General features: G+C 49.1%; 1 protein-coding gene across 1 annotated transcript in view; it reads left to right on the forward strand.

Moving 5' to 3' along the window:
- The first annotated feature begins 3,675 nt into the window (after positions 1-3,675).
- Positions 3,676-19,596, forward strand: part of DNAH17 (dynein axonemal heavy chain 17) — a 219,450-nt gene continuing 203,529 nt past the window's right edge. Inside the window, 5 exon segments of the mRNA XM_030922525.1 lie at positions 3,676-3,956; positions 7,275-7,364; positions 12,474-12,870; positions 13,078-13,296; positions 18,412-18,536. The gene's annotated coding sequence lies outside the window, so the exon portion shown is untranslated.

Genomic DNA, 19,596 nt, shown 5'->3' on the forward strand with positions numbered 1-19,596 from the left:
CGCACACCACCACACCCAGCTAATTTTTATATTTTTAGTAGAGACGGGGTTTCACCATGTTGGCCAGGCTGGTCTGAAACTCCTGACCTCAAGTGATCCCCACCCACCTCAGCCTCCCAAAGTGCTGGGATTACAGGCGTGAGCCACTGCACCCGGCCTGTTTTTTTGTGTGTGAATGTGTTTGTTTTTTTTTTTTTTTTTAATTAAAAAAACAGAGATGGGTTCTTGCTATGTTGCCCAGGCTAGTGTCGACTCAAGCGATCCTCCCGCCTCAGTCTCCCAAAGTGCTGGGATTATAAGCGTGAGCCACCATGACTGGCCTCCATGGTCTCTTTCGACCCTGGCCTCCCTGCTATAAACCACCTCTTTGTTAAACTCGCCAGGACACCCAGTCTGAGTGTCTGGATCCTTGACTCTCACAGAGACGGATGGAAAGAAATGAAGGAAAAATGGTGGAGAGGGGAAGGGAAACGAGGGCAGAGGGAAAAGGAAAGGAAATGAGAGCTAAAGATGGGAGAAAGGAAAGGCGAGGGTGGGACCCCAGCAGACCGGCAAGAAGCCAGGACAGAAAAGCTTGCGGGAGGAAGAAAAGACAGACGGGATCAAGCCCCGCAGGTGCCCTCAGGCGTGCTGTGGGGAGCCAGGGGCTGGGTGCCTTTCGCTGGTCTGTGTGCAATAGGAACCTTCTGCAACAGGAACCTTCTGCAACAGGAACCTTCTGCAACAGGAACCTTCTGCTCCTTGACCTTTGTCCTTCGTCCACCAGCAGCCAAGGAAAAAAAATCACTTCTGTATTTTGTAAAGTTTTTTTTCGTTTTTGTTTTATTTTTACTTTGTTGCTTTTGGGTGTTTTGTTTTGTTTTGTTTTTGAGACAGGGTCTCTCTCTGTCACCCAGGCAAAAGTGTAGTGGTGCATGATCACGGCTCCTGCAGCCTCAACCTCTTGGCTAAAGCGATCCTCCTGTTTCAGCCTCCCAAGTAGCTGGGACCACAGGCATGTGCCACCATGCCTGGATATATATAAATAGATATAATATATGACATATTCAAGACCAGCCTGGGCAACATAGCAAGACTCCATCTCTTCTAAAATCATATATTATATGTAATATGTATATAACATTATGTAACATATAGGAGTTCAAGATGTGTATATAACATAGTACACATATATAACATAATACATATATGTAATATGTATTACATATAATATATAAATATACATTACATATAATATACAACATATATGTAATATAATATACAACACATATATTGCATATAATATATGACATATATATTATTTTAGAAGGAGTCGCGCTATGTTGCCCAGGATGGTCTTGAATTCCTGGCCTCAAGTGATCCCCCTGCTTCAGTGTCTTAAAGTACCGAGATTACAGGTGTGAGCCACCATGCCTGGCCTGGCTCCACCATCTTTAACTGCTCTGGCTCTAACCATCACATCTGCATCCCAAAGAAAGGGAACAGATTGGAGAAGCATGTGCCTCCTCCCAAAAGACACTTCACTCACTCACACGCCCTGTGCTCACCTGCACTGGTGCACTGGCCAGGACAGTCTCATGGCAGCCACACCTCGCTGTAAAGGGGTGGGGACGAGTCAGGCAGTGTGTGCCCTGCTAGTGTTTGGAAGGGAGGATAGTGGTTACTGGGGGACCCACTGTCTCAGCCGGGGGGACAGCTGAGTTTCCCTGAGTTTTACCTGTGGTGAGTCTGAGCTTGTGTGGCTGGCTGGAGAGGAGCCCTCAGTGGGAGCAGCGAGGGTCCAGTGGGCTCTAGAGGTGAACTGGAAAAGTCAGTGGAGGTGGCTCTGAGAGCCAGTCCTGCTCAGCCCCTCTCCGCTGTGACTGTCACAAGCCCTACCCCACCATGTGTAAAGTGGGGGCTAGGAAAAGCCACTGCAATGCTAGACTGCGCGCAGGCTCTCCAGCACTGTTAATTCTTAGCTTTATAAGAATTCGTAGTCTCTCATCACGGGATGGTCACGGCAGGTCTCGGTACCTATTTGTTTATGGCTGCAGAGGCTCTCTCAGGACTCTGATGGAGACTGGGCACTTGCTTTGAGCGGGATGACCCCCACAGCATGCCTGGGAGATGAACAGACCTGATCCCGCCACTCCGGTGGGCATTACATTCAGGCAAGCGCAGCATGTTTGCCCAAGAGCCCAGTTCCAAACAAGACTGCAGTTGAGGCAGAGGGACTCAAGCAGTGAGTCCTGATTTTCCTCGTCTTTCCTCATGTTGCAGTCAGGGCCCTGGAAGAATCGTCCACTGACCACAGATAACATCGTGTTCAGGCAGTAGTGGCAGTTCCTCAGTGACCAAACGTCCCAGCCAGATTGGTTGGCATTGTTCCTTGTGGTCAAGGTAGCACAGGATGTGCATGTGTGTACGTGTGTGTGTGTGTATGTGTGTGTGTGTGTTGGGAGGTGCCTTTGTGGCTCAGGTGGGCCATCCTGAAACAACCACCCGCATCATTCCCAGAATTCCATAGGCTTCTCTGCAGGTGAGTCACTGCTGGAGCAGACCTGAGTGCAAACGTCCAGGCTTTAAGCATTAGGCCAGACCCGGGCAGCCCTTAGAGACTCTAGCCATTGGTACTCAGAGGCAGCAGGGGTCCAGGAGCATTCCCTGGGTGGTTGGCCAGAGGGAGCTTGGCACATCCGGAGAAATGGATGTCAAGATTGTATGACCTTTCTTTTTTCTTTTCTTCTCTCTCTTTTTTTTTTTTTGGTTTTGTTTTTTGAGACAGAGTCTCACTCTGTCACCCAGGCTGGAGTACAGTGGTATAATCTCGGCTTACTGCAACCCCCACCTCCTGGGTTCAGTGATTCTCCTGCCTCAGCCTCCTGAGTAGCTGGGATTACAGGTGCACACCACCACGTCCAGCTGATGTTTGTATTTTTAGTAGAGAACTGGTTTCGCCATGTTGGCCAGGCTGGCTTCAAACTTCTCACCTCAGGTGACTGGCCTGCCTTGGCCTTCCATAGTGCTGGGATTATAGCCAAGCCACCGTGCCCGGCCTGTATGACCTTTCTTATCTAAGTTTCCCCCCCGCCTTTTTTTTTTTTTTTTTTTTTTGAGACAGGTTCTTGCTGTTGGCCAGGCTGGAGTGCAGTGGTATGATCACAGCTCACTGCAGCCTCTACCTCCCTGGCTCAGGCAATCCTCCTGTCTCAGCCTCCCAGGTAGCTGGGACCACAGGCACACGCCACCATGCCCAGCTAATTTTTTTTGTTTGCTTTTTGTAGAGATGAGATCCATGTTGCCCAGGCTGGTCTTAAACTCCTGGACTCAATGATTCTCTCACCTTTGGCCTCCCAAAGTGTTGGGATTGCAGGTGTGAGCCACTGCGCCCGGCCTAAACTTTTGAGGGAAGTTGGAAATTAGGCAACTTGATATTCTAGTTTTTGGCAAAATTCAGTTATGTCAGCATTCTATGTTGCTTATTAAAGGAGAACTCATATTCTTTGGGCTCTAACCACTTTAAAATCTATTGTTATTTAATAATATATGATTATTATCACAAAATTAAATAATATAAGGGATAATGAATAATAATTAAATATCCCTTAGACTATAGATATTATCCCTAAGATTGTAATAATATTAATAACATCTCTCATATAATACTAGGTTTTGTTTTAAATTTAGTACCCAGGAAAGATGCTATTTTTTTCTTTTTGCAGAACAGACATACTTTCCTTTTTTCAGAGAGCCAGTACCATCCTTCTGTGTCTCTGTCTGTGCTGGCTTCCAGTAAACTTGTAGTAAAATTCAATGTATAGCTCAGCCCCAGCCCCCAAAGACTGGGAGAGAATGAAAGTTACTTTTATTCTTAGGCCACAGTGTGAAGTCTTGACACCGTTAGAGATTTTATGCTGAAACTCTCCAGTGGAACACAGAACATCACAAAATTCCTGGTTTCTGGACTATCAAAGGTACATGGTAATCATCAGCCTGGCATTTTGGAGGGGTTTTTGAGGTCAGAGGAAGTCTGCTGCTACTGGAAGCCCAACCACATTTTTCCTGGTTGGGTTTTGTCTTTTGTTTTTTGTTCGAGATGGAGTCTCACTCTGTCACTCAGGCTGGAGCGCAGTGGTGCAATCTTGGCTCACTGCAACCTCTTCCTGCCAGGTTCAAGCGATTCTCCTGCCTCAGCCTCCCGAGTAGCTGGGATTACAGGTGCCTGCCACCATGCCTGGCTAATTTTTATATTTTTAGTAGAGATGGGGTTTCACCATGTTGGCCAAGCTGGTCTTGAACTCCTGACCTCAGGTGATCCACCCGCCTCAGCCTCTCAAAGTGTTGAGATTACAGGTGTGAGCCACTGCACCCAGCCGGGTTCTTTTATACCCATTTTACAGATGGGGAGGTCGAGGACAAAGAAGGATAATGCATTACTTACACTTTCACAGCTGGTGAATGGGAGAGAGAGGAGAGCTGGGTTTTAAACCAGGCCTGCTGGGGTAATGTTTCCTGTGTTACAGAATCACTTGGCAGATCCTAGTGTCTACTTAGAACACCCAGAGGATTTAGAAATGGAAAAAAAATGGTTTTGGGACAGCTTAGTTCTACCTCCTCATGTGGTGGTTGAGGAGCCTGAGCCCCGCGTGGTGAAGGTCGCCATCCAAGGTCACCAGCAGGAGTTGGAGAGCCTGCTGTCACAGGCGTCACTGTTAGAAAAGATTCATAAACACACATACACACACACACACACACACACACACACACACACACACACACACACACGGGAAAGCAAGGGCCCGCCTTGAAAGCTTGCTGTTGATTTCCCAGGCTAAGGTGAGCACTGAATGGTGATTTCGGAACTTCCTTTTGCTCAGTTCAGTTGTACAGATATAAGTGAAGTCATTCTGTAGTCAGGTGCCTTACTTTAATAAAAAATTACCCTGTGACAGTGACTCGGGTGGCTTTCCACTTTCCCTCATTGCATCTCAGTCCCACACACAGAAGGATCCTTCAAGCTTTTAAAGGGTCCTGGGACATCCCCCCACCCCACCCACACACGGTCTCGCTGTCACCCGGGCTGGAGTGCAGTGGAGCAGTCTCATGTCACTGCAGCCTCAATCTCCCAGGCTCAAGCGATCCTGCCGCTTCAGCCTCCCAAGTAGCTGGGACTACAAGCAGACACCGCCATGTCTGGCTGTTTTGTTTTATTTTTCAGTAGAGGTGAATTCTCACTATGTTCCCAGGCTGGTCTCAAACTCCTGGGCTCAAACGATCCTCCCACGTCAGCCTCCCAAAGTCCTGAGACCACAGGTGTGAGCCACTGTATCCAGCTCCATATTTTCACTTTGAAGTCTTTTTTCCCTGGGGTTTGTCTCTACCTGCATCAGCAATATTTAGACCAGTGCGGACTCTCACTTGCTTTCCTTGCTACCTTCTCGTTAACTGCACTTTGGGAAACAGGCAAGGACTCTGTTGGGTGGGAGTCACCTCAGAGCGTCACCGAGGCTCTCCAGCTCCAAGCTCTCTCCCCTCCCTACGTCCTGGTAGCCTTGGGATAGTTACCAACTGCTTACAGATGTTCGGAGTGGAAAATCCATAGGTTAAGACTGACATAAAGCATTAACATATACGATGAGGCTCCTATAAAACGTAGGGGGTTGAAGGAGCGTCAGTGTGCTCCAAAGTCCCTCAATATAGGGAGGTGGGACATCTCACAGGTACGTGATTTGCTCATGGTCATGCCCACAGTTAGCAGCAAATCTGGGGCTGGGATTCAGGTTCCTAAGTCCTCACCCATCACACCACGAGGGCGACAGACTTCTCTCTTCAGAGTCCACACTGAGAAAGGGACTTTCCTTTACTCTGTCCAAATAGGAGGTTCCAGGGAGTCCAGAGGATGGGGGCTCCCATGTAGCCCATTCTTTTTTTTATATATATATTTAAAGTTCTGGGATACATGTGCAGAACATGCAGGTTTGTTATAGTTATACACATGCCATGGTGGTTTGCTGCAGCCATCAATCTGCCATCAACATTAGGTATTTCTCCTAATGCTGTCCCTCTCCTAGCCCCACACCCACTAGCCCATTCTTATTATTAGTTATGTAGGCAGTTTTCTAAAATGTGTGTGTCTCAGTTCATTCCTGCTGCTGTAACAAAAATATCTGACACTAGGTCATTTATAAACAACAGAAATGGATTTCTCACCGTTCTGGAGTCTGGGAAGTCCAAGATCCAGGGGCCAGCAGGTTCAGGGTCTGCTGAGGACCTGGCCTCTGCTTCCAAGGTGGCACCATGTTGCTGTGTCCTCACGTGGCAGAAGGGACAAACGGCTCCCTCACACCTCTTTTACAAGGGCACTCATCCCACAAATTGGCACTCAGCCCCATGATCTCATCGCTGGAAAAAGGCCCCTCTTGTTAATACCATCACCTTGAGGATTCTGCTCCAGCTTGGAACTTTGTGGGGACATCAATATTTAGACCACAGCAACACGGAAAATGGCTTCAGACAAACACCATGTAACTGGATTCAATAACTGTCTGTTGCACACCTACTCTTTGTAGGACAGCATGATGAAGGGCTCAGAGCTAGCAAGACAGAACTCTGCACGAGGGAGCAAATAATTCTGAGAAAGGGCTGGACTGTCCTTCCCAGACAACCCTGGAAAGGCTTCTCTGGGGGGCCGCATCAGGGTGTTGGAACACCAAGGTAGGGGCCAGATCTGGTGGCCGTGGACCGGGGAAGCGTCACAACTGGTTCTCATTCCACAGAAGTCTTGGGAGATGGGATAAAATTTCAATTTGAGGAGTTCAGGAAGAGTGCAAAGTGGCTTTTAAGATGAATCTTGGAGGAGAGGAGGGATTATCTTTGAAAGGGGCAACATGTCCCACTAGATGAAATTTAAAAATCAGTTTTACCAAAAAAAGATAGTTTTCTTTCCCTCATTCTTTTTTTTTTTTTCTCACTCTGTCGCCAGGCTGGAGTGCAATGGCACGATCTCGGCTCACTGCAATCTCTGTCTCTCAGGTTCAAGCAATTCTCCTGCCTCAGCCTCCCGAGTAGCTGGGATTACAGGTGCCGCCACCACGCCAGCTAATTTTTGTATTTTTAGTAGAGACGGGGTTTCACCATATTGGCCAAGCTGGTCTTGAACTCCTGACCTTGTGATCTACCCACCTCAGCCTCCCAAAGTGCTGAGATTACAGGCGTGAACCACCACACCCAGCCCACTCATTGTTCTTATTGAGGCCATGCTTGATATTTGATTTTCTGTGCTTTTTTTGCAGCGAGGGTTGACAGTTTGGCTCCTGGCTGCCGTGGATGACCGAGTCATTACCTTAGCTCCAAAACCAAGTTACTGGTTAAACTACTTCAAGGTGAGAGCTGGAGTTCCTAGATTGTTCCGAGATTATCATCCAAAAGCGTGTTTAGTATATTTCTTCACTTAGGTAATGTCTTCCCCCCTCTCATCTTCAGATGCATTTCTTCACCCTGTGCCTACTCACCTGTTTAGCTTTTTCACCAAACAGGAGATTTATTAGGGCAAATCTCAAACACCAGGGCATCCTCATGAAGTGTGGCTCGCCGTTATCTCCTGGGCCAGTAACTGAATCCAGTGATTTCACTTATGTTGTGTAATTTATTCTGAAAACGTAGTCAAGAAAACTAAATATGACAGCTTTTAATATAAATAAATAGAATATGTCTCACTATAAATCCACAGCCAGGTTTAAACAACTATGTTAAAATATGCATAACATAAAATTGGCCATTTTCACCATTTTAAGGGCATAATCCTGTGGCAGTAAGTACATTCACACTGTCGTGCAGCCATCACCACCATCCATCTGCAGAACTTAATATTCCAAACTGAAACTCTACACCCATTAAACACTAACTCCCCAACCACCCTGCCCCTGGCCTCTGGTAATCACCAATCTACTTTCTGTCTCTACGAATTTGACTACTCTAGGTGGTCAATTTATACCTCACATAAATGGAATCCTGCAATATTTGGTCTTTTATGTTTGGCTCATTTTGACTGGCATAATATCTTCATTTTGTAAGCAGCCAGGTTTTTACGTTTTTTGTTGTTGGCTAGATACAGTGGCTTACGCCTATAATCCCAGCACTTTGGGAGGCTGAGGCAGGTGGATCACTTAAGGTCAGGAGTTCGAGACCAGCCTGGCCAATGTGGTGAAACTGTGTCTCTACTAAAAATACAAAAATTATCCGGACATGCTGGCCATGACTGTAATCCCAATTACTCGGGAGGCCGAGGCAGGAGAATCCCTTGAACCCGGGAGGTGGAGGTTGCAGTGAGCTGAAATTGTGCCCAGCCTAGAAGACAGATCAAGACTCTGTCTCAAAAAGGAAATGTAGACTTTTTTTTTTTTTTTTTGAGACAGAGTCTTGCTCAGTCGCCCAGGCTGGAGAGCAGTGGCGCGATCTCTGCTCACTGCAAGCTCTGCCTCCTGGGTTCACGCCATTCTCCTGCCTCAGCCTCCCAAAGAGCTGGGACTACAGGCGCCCGTCACTGCGCCCGGCTAATTTTTTTGTATTTTTAGTAGAGACGGGGTTTCACTGTGTTAGCCAGGATGGTCTTGGTCTCCTGACCTTGTGATCTGTCCATCTCGGCCTCCCAAAGTGCTGGGATTACAGTCGTGAGCCACTGCGCCCAGACAGAAATGTAGACATTTTATTTCTAACTTTTTGTATATCAAGTAAGATAGCTATTTAGTTTTATTTTTTCCACATCATTTCAACATTGTGTATTGTGTAAATCCCCCCCCCACCACCATGCTTTCCAATATTATATTTGTCATGTGCTAAATTATATACCTGGATCCTTTTTTTTTTTTTTTTGAGACGGAGTCTCGCTCTGTCGCCCAGGCTGGAGTGCAGTGGCGCGATCTCCGCTCACTGCAAGCTCTGCCTCCTGGGTTTACGCCATTCTCCTTCCTCAGCCTCCTGAGTAGCTGGGACTACAGGCGCCCGCCACCTTGCCCAGCTCATTTTTTGTATTTTTAATAGAGATGGAGTTTCACCATGTTAGCCAGGATGGTCTCAACCTCCTGACTTCGTGATCCACCCACCTCGGCCTCCCACAGTGCTGGGATTCCAGGCCTGAGCCACCGCGCCCGGCCCACCTGGATCTTTTTCTGAACTTTAGTTTGCTTCCACTGATCATTTGTCAATGCTTTGGTCACTGCCATATAGTTTTAATAACAAGAGCTTATTGTACATTTTCGTTTTGAAACAGGATCTTGTTCTGTCTCCCAGGCTGGAGTACAGTGGCACGATCTTAGCTCATTGCAACCTTGAACTCTTGGATTCATGCAATGCTTCTGCCTCAGCCTCCCAAGTAGCTGGGACTATAGGCATGAGTGACTGTGCCGGCCTATTTTTATATCTGATAGAGAAAGGTTTTCTTTTCTTTTCTTTTCTTTCTTTTTTTTTTTTTTTTGAGACGAATCTTGCTCTGTCGTCCAGGCTGGAGTGCAGTGGCGCAATCTCAGCTCACCACAAGGTCTGCCTCCCGGGTTCACGCCATTCTCCTGCCTCAACCTCCTGAGTAGCTGAGACTACAGGCGCCCACCACCACGCCCAGCTAATTTTTTGTATTTTTTTTTAGTAGAGACGGGGTTTCACTTTGTTAGCCAGGATGGTCTCCATCTCCTGACCTCGTGATCCACCCGCCTCGGCCTCCCAAAGTGCTGGGATTACAGGCGTGAGCCACCGCGCCCGGCCAAAGGTTTGTGTCTTCTAAATGGTTATTGCTGATATATATGTATAAATACTCATCCGTTTGATAATTTTTTTAGTTACGTAGGCTAGATTTCCTCCTTAATCATGTCATTGGCCAACAGGAACATATTTGTCCCTTCTTCTTCTGCATTTACACCCTCTGGCCCCTGCCTTGGGCGTGGGATGCAGGACTTCGAGTCTATAGTGCTTCTTCCAGGAAGGCCTCTGGAATTTCATCCCTCAAGATGATAATGCCTTTGGCTTTTGGTCTCAATATGTACATACATTTTATGACATTAAGCAAGTTTCATTGTTTTTCTGGTTTGCTAAGATATTTATTTTTTATTGAGAAAATTTTCTAAATGTTATCAAGTGCCTTTCAGTATCTGTTAGAACGCTCATATGGTCTCCCGCTTTTAATGTATTCATATAACCATTTACATGAGTAAATATCTTAATCCGAACCAAACTTACATTCTGGAATCAAGCCTACTAGGTCATAGGATCTTTTTTTTTTTTTTTAATACAGGGATCTTTTTTTTTATTTTTATTTTTTTGAGATGGAGTCTCGCTCGGCTAGAGTGCGGTGGCATGATCTCGGCTCACTGCAAGCTCCGCCTCCCGGGTTCCCGCCATTCTCCTGTCTCAGCCTCCCAAGTAGCTGGGACTACAGGCGCCCACCACCACGCCCGGCCAGTTTTTTTGTATTTTTAGTAGAGATGAGGTTTCACCGTGTTAGCCAGGATGGTCTCGATCTCCTGACCTCGTGATCTGCCCGCCTCAGCCTCCTAAAGTACTGGGATTACCCGGCTGGGATCATTTTAATTTTTTTTAAATGGCGGGTGGACCACCAGGTCATGAGATCGAGACCATCCTGTCTAACACGGTGAAACCCCGTCTCTACTAAAAATACAAAAAACTAGCCGGGCGAGGTGGCGGGTGCCTGTAGTCCCAGCTACTCGGGAGGCTGAGGCAGGAGAATGGCGTGAACCCAGGAGGTGGAGCTTGCAGTGAGCCAAGATCGCGACACTGCACTCCAGCCTGGGTGACAGGGCGAGACTGTCTCAAAAAAAAAAAAAGCCCACAACCTAGATCCCTCGTATGTGCAGTTCACAATACCGTTCATACTCCTCTGAGAATCAAATGCCACCACTGGTCTGACAGGAGGCAGAGCGATGAGAAGTGGCTGCAAATACAGATGAAGCTTCGTTTGCTCACTTCTTGTTGTGTGACGCAGACAGGGCACCGTCTGTGGCCCCGGGGGTTGAGGACCCCTGGCTTCAACAACAGAAATGTACCGTCTCACAGTTCTGGAGGCCGAAGTCTGAGATCCAGTTGTCTGCAGGGTTGATCCCTTCTGAGGCTGTGAGCGGGACCCCCTTCCAGGCTGTCCTCAGGCCTTTGGTTTCCCTCCTTGCTTCCTTCCCTCCCTCCTCCCTCCTTTTCGCTCTCTCTTTCTTTCCTTTCCCCTCCCCTCCTCTCCCCTCCCCTCCTCTCCCCTCCCCTCCACTCCCCTCCCCTCTTCTCCCCTCCCCTCCTCTTCTCTTCTCATTCTGTTGCCCGGACTGGAGTGGTTTCTGTTTGTGGTTTTTCTTGATTTATCTTGCCAGACACTTGCATGTTTTGATGAACTTTTCAAACAGCCACTTCTTTGCTTTATATTCAGTTGTAGACTGAGTTTTCCTGGGGGGATTTTGGGGTTGGGGAGGAAGGATCTTTTTTCTTTTTGAGATGGAGTCTCACTCTGTCACCCAGGCTGGAGTCCAGTGGCATAACCTCCACTCACTGCTACCTCTGCCTCCCAGGCTCAAGTGATTCTCCTGCCTCAGCCTCCTGAGTAGCTGAGATCACAGGCATGTGCCACCACACCCAGCTAATTTTTTTCTTTTTTTTTTTTTTGGTAGAGATGGGATTTCACCATGTTGGTCAGGCTGGTCTTGAACTCCTGACCTCAAATGATCTGCCTGCTTCAACCTCCCAACATGCTGGGATTACAGGCGTGGGCCGCCGTGCCCGGCTGTGATCATTTGTCCTTGCTTCTTTCTTAACCCTTCCTCTGTTTCCGTTCTGCAGTGCGTGGTGGCTCCTTTGTGTGCGTTCAATGCTCAGCTGTGCATTATCTCTTAGAGTAGGTGTGAATTTTCTGTTTTCAACCAGCTATGTGCAAACATGAACTCCTATTTTTATAACTGCTCAGACATTCCTATGACAGGACCTCACTTCTGCTTGGCAACAAGAAAACTGAATTTAATTTCATTTAATCCAGTAAACAGTTCTGTCAGGCATTTTTCTCTAGCGGAGTCTGGTTGAAAGCTTCACTGCTCACAGGGAACATTCCAGCGTTAGCGTCGTGGCCTCCGGCCGGTGCAAGGCTTTCTCAGAGCCCAGGTGGCTCCCTGCAGGGAGAATTCCACGCTCCGTCCCCTTCCTCTGCCAGGGACCCACTTACTAGTCTCCTGGGGCTGCTGTAATAGAGGACCACAAACTGGGTGGCATCAAACAACATAACATTTATTTCCTCACAGTTCTGGAGGCCAAAAGTGCAACATCAAGATATTAACAGATACTGACCTGCTCCCTCCGCAGGTTGTAGGGAAGAGCCTCCCTTGTCTTGCCCGGCTTCCGGGGCTGCTGGCCATCCTGGGCATCCTTTGTCTTGTGGCTGCCTGGCTGCCATCCCCGTCCCTGTTGTCACTTGACCTTCCGTTCATGTGCCTCTGTTTTCTCTCCTTATACAGACCCCAGTTATTGGATTGGGATCCACCCTAACTCAGTATGGCCTCAGCTTAACGAATGACATCTGCAGAGACCCTATTTCTACTAAAAGCCACATTCTGAGGCTTCTCATGGACTTGAGTCTTTGAGAGACACTGTTCTGCTCCACGCAGGGAGGGAACCCGGAACTGAAGGCGTTGCATTTGAGGTCTCGGGTTTCCTCTTCCGATGAGCAGCCTCGTCCGGCCCCTGAGGCAGGGGTGATGTCTGTGACTCAGGGTCTACACCCTGCCTGCTGTGGAATCTCCATCACAACCACAGGTGTTTTGGAGGCCGGTGTACAGGCCCTGCACACGCTGAACGTCACTGGGAACATGGACACACCCCCCTTCTAGAAGATAGAACACATCAACCCCCACTGTGAGTACAATTTTTTGAAGTCCCCAAAGCAACGGAACTGCCTTGGGGAAGACGGAGGCTGTGATGGGAGTGTTGACTCCCGTGGGAGGTGAACCGAACGGAATGTGGGAGCTCAGAGTGGAAGAACGATGTAGGTGGTCAGTGGTCAGTGGGCCACACCCACATCTGGGCTAGATGTCACTAAGGTGCTGTTCTGTCTCCTCACAGCCAGGCATTGCACAAAATAGGCCATCTGGGCCATGGTGGGGGTGAACATCCAGCCTGGAGGCCCTGGAACAAGCCTGCTGAGAGCCTCCAGTTGGGGGCACACACGGGCAACACCTGGCCTAGTGATGCCCCACCTGGGCTGCGCATTGAGGCCACTGGGGAACTTTTAAAGGACTGATGTCTGATTTCTCCGGGGACTCCGAGGCGAGTGGGAACGAGGTGAGGTCTGGGCTTGGGGGTTTTAGTGTTGGTCATCCACTGTGACACTGAGAACAGAGGCTCTTTGTGGGTGAGCCCTTGGGGAACCCAGCTGGCCGGGCCCCTGGGTCTAGAAAACTCGCCTGAGTCTGAGAAAACTCGCCTTTCCCAGAGCCTGTGGGTGGTCCCAGGCCTGTACCTCTGGCCCCGCTCTCTGTTCAGGCCGCTGAGCAGGGCTGATCCACGTCCTCCAAACAGCTGCTCAGATATTTCAAACCAGCTTTCATAGGCTTTCCATAGGAAGGGGACGTCTGCTTGCTGAAGCCAGGGGCTGGCTTGGCATGAGGTATGTCAGGTGCGCTGGGGGAGCTGTGATCTTTCCTGGGCCCCCCTCTGCTCAGCACAGCCACCTCGGGCAGGCACGCAGAGAGGATGGCCGAGGCCACCAGAGCCCCTGTGGCTAGGTGTGAACGACCTCTGGGTGCTGGAATCTGCACGTGTTCCCATGTAGTGCTCAGACCCTAGAGGACTTGCAGGTGGAGTGGCTACAAGTTCCTGGGGAGGAGAAAGGCCTGGCCCTGGGGTGACAGATGGCGGTGTCACCCCATCCAGTCCCTCATGAGCTGTGCACACTGGGCAGGTGGCCCCTGCAGCCTCTGTTCCGCATTTTTGAAATGAAGGGGGCGGAGGGTGGTGTGCGCAGTCCCAGCACATCATTCAGCATGGAGGGGTGTTGGTCATAATAATAAGGATGAAAAGTCCCTTCTAGAGTTCCTCACCTGCATGCGCGGTCCCAGGGCATTCGCCAGGTTGGCAGTTGACCTAACGCCCCCACCCCAATAACCCAGAGTCAGCGATGCCTGTTGCCTCCACCCCAGCGCTGTGGGACTAAGGCCTAGGCAGGTTCAGTGGCTCGAACAGGTCACCTGGTTGGTGGGCAGGAGAGCAGACGCCCCCGGCCACCAGGCTCACCGCCTCCTGGGCCCACGTGTGAATAGAACAGTGCTCCTGTGTTCACTATTGGCCAGGGTCCCCCTTCCACATCCACTCGCAGCTGGGGTTACACCTCCTAGGGTCCCTCTGCAGCCTCCACTCACAACTAGAAGCTGAATGACCTTGGTTCTTCCAAATGACCTTTGGAACGACCGATTGTTCTGCTTTCTTCTGAAGACTATATGACGCATGATCAGACCAAACCAGAGCTCCTGGTTTTCGGATCTGGGGATGAATTCCTTAGCACAGATGGAACCGTGAACTTCTATGATCCACTGCCAGGAAGGAAATACCTCAGGTAACACTGCTGCCTGGCGGTGATGAGGGGACAGCCAGTTCCCCATGGTCACATCCGCCTGACGATTAGACCAGGCAAGAATTTGGGCAACACAGCAAGTCTTAAGGTTTGCTTGGAAATGATCAGGCCAAGCAAAGCCGGAGACTGGAAATTATATTTCCAGGTCTTCATTCAGACTCTTTTCTTTATGATTCATAAAATTAAACAGACAAACAAAGATTCACGTTTGAGTACCAAAAATTCTTACATTCCTTTTTATTTGTTTATTTATTTTGAGACAGGCTCTCCCTCTGTTGCCCAGGCTGGAGTTCAGTGGCATGATCTTGGCTCACAGCAGCCTTGAACTCACAGGCTCAGGTGATCCTCCCACCCCAGCCTCCTCAGTAGCTGGGACTACAGACACATGCCACCACACCCGGCTAATTTTTTTAAAAATCTTTAGTAGAGATGAGGTCTTGCTATGTTGCCCAGGCTTGCATAATCCCCCATCTAAACCTCCCAAAGTGCTGGGATTACAGGTATGAGCCATTGCACCCGGCCTCAAAAATTCCACTATTCTTCTAAAGCCCTCATTGTGTAGTGTTTTCTTACCTTTTCCCTCTTTATTCAAAATATTCCAAATCTCTGCCTCTGGAACTGCCTTGTGTCTTTTTTTTTTTTTTTTTTTTTTTTTTTTTTTTTTTTTTTGAGACAGAGTTTCGCTCTTGTCGCCCAGGCTAGAGTGCAATGGCACGATCTCGGCTCACCACAACCTCCACCTCCCGGGTTCAAGTGATTCTCCTGTCTCAGCCTCCTGAATAGCTGGGATTACAGGCATGTGCCACCACACCCAGATAATTTTGTATTTTTAGGGGGTTTCTACATGTTGGCCAGGGTGGTCTCGAACTCCCGACCTTAGGTGATCTGCCCGCTTCAGCCTCCCAAAGTCCTGGGATTACAGGTGTGAGCCACACCGCACCCAGCTGCCTTGTGTCTTTTCAAAAGAGGAGGCTGTGGTGTCCTTATTTCATGGCTACGTCAATTTCTGTGTAATTACAGGCCCTGAATTTTCATCCTTAACATTGTCCTCTGGGTGGTGGCCCCAGACGACGCCGATGGCAGCAGGCACATGTCCAAGCCAGCTCTCCGGCCCACATCCGGTCCCTGGCTTGATACAGGGCAGCATCTTCCCTTTCCACGAGCACTCGAACTCTGCTCAGACACAGTGGGACTCTCCACCCCGGTCCTTGGCGTTCTGATGGGGTCAGCTTCCTGGGGCTCCTGGAACGAATGTCCATGCACTGGGCAGCTGAAAGCAACAGCAGTTGATTTTCTCATGTCCTGGAGGTCAGAAGTCCAAGACTGAGGTGTCAGCAGGGCTACCCTCTCTCTGAAGGCTCCAGGGGAGGGTCCTACCTGCCTCTTCCAGCCTCCAGTGCCCCCAGGTGTTCCTTGGCATGTGGCAGCGTCACTCCAGTCTCTGCTCCATCTCACATGAACTTCTCCTCTGGGCCTGAGTCTCAAGTCTCCCCCTGCCTTTCTCTGATAAGGACACCAGTCACTGGATATGGGGTATGCCCTAATCTCATATAATCTCATCTCAAAATCCTTAATTATATCAGCAACGGTCCTTATCCCAAGGGTTCACATGTTCTAGGAGTTAAGACTTGGTGAATCGTTTTTCCAAGGCTTCACATTCACAGGAGTTAGGGCTTAGACCTAGGAACTTTAGGCCAGGTGCGGTGGCTCACGCCTGTAATCCCAGCAGTTTGGGAGGCCGAGGCGGGAGGATCATGAGGTCAGGGGATCGAGACCATCCTGGCTAACACGGTGAAACCCCGTCTCTACTAAAAATACAAAAAACTTAGCCGGGCGTGGTAGCGGGTGCCTGTAGTCCCAGCTACTCGGGAGGCTGAGGCAGGAGAATGGCATCAACCCAGGAGGTGGAGCTTACAGTGAGCCGAGATCGCGCCACTGCACTCCAGCCTGGGCGACAGAGCAAGACTGTCTCAAAAAATAAAAATAACTTTACTGACACAATTTACATACCATGTAATTCACCCATTTGAAGTGTACAATTCAATGGGTTTGAGTATATCATGAATTTCTTAAAATTGTGGTAAGCTACATGTAGCATAAAATCTGCCATTTTAACATTTTAAGTGTATGGACACGACTTTTGGGGGGCACAGCCCACTGCAGGGATGGTTGGCTCAGGCAGGTCCCTGCCTTGGGCTTTTCTGTCCTGCAGCCTCAGAGTTCATGCCTGCATTTGCCTCTGTCCAGGCCCCAGGCTGCTGTTCCCCCAGGGGCCTCCTGGAAAGGCCTGCCCCCAACTCCAGCGAAGGAGTCCCCTGCTTCTCTGCATGGCCATTGTTCACGTCCTCCGCAGCATCCGGCACAAGGCACGCCTACCCGCCTCCATTTGCAGACCTGATGATGTTGTTTTCCTCCAAGATACCCCGTCGGGTACTCGTCCCTGTCCTGAGCTCAGCTCAGCGTATGGCAGAGTGCAGGAGCCCTGTGGGGTTTTGGAAGGAGGACAGTGAACTTGAAGGCCTGGCTGGCGGGCAGTGGGAGGTGGGAGAAGATCCTCGTGTGGTGTCAACTTTCTTAATTGAAAGGAAGTTCACACAAATGAACCATTGTTAAGTGCACGATTCCAAGTCATTTGGTGCATTCACAATGTTGTACAGCCACCAGCTGTTTTCTAGTTTCAAAACTTTTTCATCACCTCATGAAAACACCCTGTTCTGGCCGGGCGCGGTGGCTTATGCCTGTAATCCCAGCACTTTGGGAGGCTGAGGTGGACGGCGGATCACTTGAGATCAGGAGTTCAAGACCAGCCTGGCCAACATGGTGAAACCCCGTCTCTACTAAAAATACAAAAGCTAGGTGGGCGTGGTGGCAGGTGACTGTAATCCCAGCTACTCAGGAGGCTGAGGCAGGAGAATTGCTTGAACCTGGGAGGTGGAGGTTACAATGAGCCGAGATCGAGCCACTGTACTCTAGCCTGGGCGACAGAGCAAGACTCCATCTCAAAAAATAATAAAAACATAAAAACACCCTGTTCCCATTAAGCACAGCCGGCCCTCCGTGTCCACAGGTTCTACATCCATGGATTCAGCCAACTGTGGAATGAAAATATTAGGAAAAAATATAACTATACCACAATGAAAAATAATAGAAATAAAAAACAATACTATATAACAACGATTTACATAGCACTTACACTGTATTAGGTATGGTAAGTAACCTCGATGTGATTTCAAGTTTATGGGAAGATATGCATAGGTTATATGTAAATACTATGCTATCTTATATCAGGGACTTGAGCAACTGTGGCCTTTGGTATTCTTAGGAACCTTGGAACCCATCCTTCAGGGATAGCAAGGGATGACTGTAGCCACTCCCGCTTCCTCCCCTCTCCTATCCCCTGCTAACGGCTAATCCGCTTTCTGTCTCTACAGATTTGGCTATTCTGGATATAGCCTCTAAAAGGAATCATGCACTATGTGGCTTTTTGTGTCTGACTTCTTTCACTTACGCAATGTTTTCAAGGCTTATGCAAATACTGTTTTTCAGGTTTATGCAAATTGTAACATGTATAAGCGCTTCACTCGTTTTAAGGCTGAGTAATGGCCACATTTTGTTTATCTGTGCATCTGTTGATGGGCATTTGGGTGGTTCCCACCTTTTGGCTACCGTGAAGAACGCTGAACGTTGGAGTGCACGACTCTGTGTGGACATATGTTTTCTTTTCTCTTGGGTACATATTGGACACTGTGTTTATCACACTGTGAGAGATTCCAGGATGTCCATGCCTTGGGTACAGGGACATGGAAAGTTGCATTTTTTTTTTTCAGAGCCATCCCCAGTGCAGGACACGCCGTTGACTTCCATGAGACAAACACCTACTTGGAAATCAGTTTTTTTTCTGTACCTTTTGACAGAGCAGGAATTTCCCAGCATTTCCCAGACAAAGACAGAGGTAAGTGTCGGATACGGAGCGGAGTTCAGATATGGAGACTCATCCCTGTATGTGACAGGGATGGGGATTTACCAAGAGAGGACAGTGGCCAGCCCGAGCCTGGGAGTTTGGTTGTTGGGTGGCAGAATTCATCTGAGAAGTGCCATTCTGGTGTGTCCTGGATCAAGATTTGGGGCAGCCTGGGGTGGCTTCAGTTGTGGTCATCGGCAGCCTGTCTCCTCAAGTCCCCAGCCCCTAATACTGCTGGGTAATCCCTGGGCGTATCAGCCATGTAAATCTCACACCAAAAGGCAAGGCACGGTGGAAACATTTGGAAGTCCCTAGGATAACACATGGAGCCTGGGGCAGCCTGGCCCAGCCTCTCAGGCCTAGACGCTCCCACTGGGCACAGCATGGAAGTGTGTGACATCCATGGTTGTCACTAGGAAGACAGCACTCGAGTTAGGCCTATGAAGGGCAGATCGTGACCTTGGGTTTCTGTGCAAAGATGACACACTGCCATGCATGGCCGTGTCCCTCAAATGCGTTGACATTTAGCATAATGCTTTTAAGGTCCATCTGTGCTGTATGTAGCCTTTAACAAAATCCAGGTGTCCTCAAGAGGGTTAGTCCAGGGATACCGCGAATGATGCTTGCTCACTAGCCGAACGTGACCCTGGGACGAAGAAGGCGTACAAAGTGTGTGTGAGCTCTGGGAGGGAAGAGATATCTCATTGACAGAATCCCAAGGGTGTCAGAGGCTTCGAGATCATCCAGTAAGAAACTGAGGCACAGGTGTCGATGTGGCTCTCTGGGTCCTGGGACAGGGCCTGTCCCCCCTGCCAGGGTGGTGCTGGCTCTTGGCTGCCCGCCATCTTCCCTGCCTCACTGACCCAGCAAGGCAAAGGTGCAGAGAGAATGTCTCCTCCTTTCAGACAGCGAGGCCGGCATCATCAGGTTCCACACTGACATGGAGTCCCTCTCCATCAAGGCTTGGCCAGCAAAGGCCTGCGGTGGAGAAAGGTACTGAGAATTGTGGAACCAGTGTAGAGCGGTGGCCCCGACGTGTGGGCCATGGGGG

The sequence above is a fragment of the Rhinopithecus roxellana genome, chromosome 19 (assembly GCF_007565055.1).
Source record: "Rhinopithecus roxellana isolate Shanxi Qingling chromosome 19, ASM756505v1, whole genome shotgun sequence".
Classification (NCBI taxonomy): Eukaryota; Metazoa; Chordata; class Mammalia; order Primates; family Cercopithecidae; genus Rhinopithecus; species Rhinopithecus roxellana.